The 2,500-nt window shown below is 29.6% G+C and overlaps 1 long non-coding RNA gene across 1 annotated transcript in view; it reads right to left on the bottom strand.

The window, feature by feature from the left end:
* The window catches only part of LOC118763416, a 7,465-nt gene that overhangs the window by 900 nt on the left and 4,065 nt on the right, over positions 1–2,500 (bottom strand). The window contains exon 2 of the long non-coding RNA XR_004999170.1: positions 1–113. This exon is cut by the window's left edge and continues 900 nt beyond it. This is a non-coding gene — a long non-coding RNA (uncharacterized LOC118763416). The remainder of the gene's footprint in view (positions 114–2,500) is intronic.

Raw genomic sequence — 2,500 nt, forward strand, 5'->3', positions numbered from 1 at the left:
ATTATCAGCAGCAGCAGTAGCAATAATAATAATAATAATAATAATAATAATAATAATAATAATAATAATAATAATAATAGTGGTAGTAGTAGTAGTAGTTGTTGTTGTTGTAGCTGTTGTTCTTATGACTTTGATGTCTGTCATTATTTAGTTTTGTAATTTTGTAATGTTAACTATTTTTCATTTTTCCTATCCATGCGCATGCGCATATCTATGTGTGTATGTGTTTTTATGCAGATTTATGTACTTGACATTTCTAAATTAAAAGCCTATTCAGATTAAAGTTAAACCATAAACATTTTTTTAAAATCATTACAAGAAAAAATAATAAATCGTTTTAGTTAGGTGGAATTGAACTCACACCTTCGGATTCCGGCCGAATGGTTTTATCGGTTAAGAAACTTGACAGGAAAATATATCCAGTGGTTCATAATATGATTTAACTTTAATGTATGTTCATGTGTATCATGATGTATGTACGTACGTTTGTATGTGTGTATGCGTGAGAGCATATGCGCGCTTCGTGTGAGGTCAGTTTCAAGAAAAAAAAAAATAGAAACAGAGAAATATAACAAAGATACATTTTCTATTTTTCATTTTTTAAAAAAATTGGGTTGTTGGTGACTAAACCAACTTGAGGCACAGTAAGTAGTAACGTCTACAAATCACTCGAATTTAAAATTAAATCATCATTCTCTACTTTGAATGCATATAAACAATAACATTTATGAACATTTCTTTCTCATTTAAGTTTGGTCTGCAAATAATAATAATAATAATAATAATAATAATAATAATAATAATAATAATAATAGGAGTGAAAAAGAGCGATTGACATAAGTTATATGGAAATATTTTCTAGGAAATAATTGGTACCCTCTACTGACGCCTGGTAACAATGCTTAGCTATAAGAATGATGAATATCTTTTTTCATTAAAACAGTTTTATAAACAGTTATATTTCTATGTTTGTACATATATGTATGTACATGTGCATATATGTATGCATGACTGTATTTGTGTGTGTGTGTGTATATGTGTGTGTATATGTGTGTGTGTTTGTGTGTGTGTGGTGTGTGTGTACTATGAATAGACTAATAGTCCTTTAAAAACTACTAAGAAATATATTGCATTTTTTTTACTAATATGTTATAAACATTTACTAATCGCTGACATAATAATAACAGCTTAAATCATCTTTTGCTGATTGTACTGATTAAACATAATAAAGTACAGTTCGTTAAGATTGCTGTTTCAAACCCAAATATTCCCGTTCTATAGACGAGAAGGTTATGTGTGTCATGCCTGCCCATATGTAGATATGTATTTGAATAAGCTGTATGTGTATGCATGTCTGTATGTGAGAGAGAAAGTGTGTAAGTGTATGTGAATGTGTGTGTGTGTGTGTGTGTGTGTGTGTGTGTGTGTGTGTGTGTGTGTGTGTGTGTGTGTGTGTGTGTGTGTGTGTGAGTATGTGCGTGTGGACTCGCTACTGAACATGAGATTCAGCTCACACTGCTCCACTCCACCATGACCATCATCAAGACAATGTGTTATATGGAAGTTATGAAATTCTAATCTCTTACAATTAAATACTAATTGCCTAACAAAATTCGAGGCATATTTACATAATATGTCTGGAAGAAGATGATATTCTTTATATTGTTCTCTTTTGTTTAAGGGAACATGAGATGATTTAGGATATTCTGTGAGAATCGCAGGACCATTTTGTTTTACATCGCTCTTAATGTTCAGCTTACTATAAACGGTAAGCTTCGTTGATCTTTGTCATTCTTGGAAGACCATGTTTATATTGCATGGGTTTTAGGGAGCTAACATTTTGGCACCCATCATGAATGAAATAAGAAGTGATAAAGTTTCCTTTTTCATTCATTTTCTTTCTTTCAATTGCCTTTCACACAGTCATTGATGGAAATGAATTAAAAAACTATTAAGGAAATTATGTAGTAAATACTGTTTTGACATAATGTAAATATGTTTTATAGTTTCTTTGGAAAAAGAAGTCGTTCCATGGTTTTGGTAAAAAGCTTATAAAAACATTGGCTTAGCCAAAAATTTCAGGTCAACAATTGTTTGTTCATGTAAATCGTATACAAAAAACACTTATCAGAAACATCTTACAATTAAAATCATTAAATCATTTAAAAAGGTATTTCCAAAAAGAAAAGATAAACAAGTATTTCAAAATCGAACCACATGTTATTGTTTCTGTTTACATTCGTTTTAATTTTTTTTGTTTTTGTTTTTGTTTTGTTTCCCATCTTAAAAGAAAACAGAATCACATCTGCAGCCATTGACAAAAAGTAAATAATAAAACTGCAATAAAAGTATTGGTCTTTTCACGTCTAAAATGAATACAAGATATGTTACCACACTAAGAAAAAAAAATACATTTCAAAGACTAATGGTAATATTATTTTAGATATTTTACTCTGAAATATTTTATCGAGATTATTATGTCGAAAGAATCACGATTCCT

Source organism: Octopus sinensis, linkage group LG5 (genome assembly GCF_006345805.1).
Source record: "Octopus sinensis linkage group LG5, ASM634580v1, whole genome shotgun sequence".
Taxonomy (NCBI): Eukaryota; Metazoa; Mollusca; class Cephalopoda; order Octopoda; family Octopodidae; genus Octopus; species Octopus sinensis.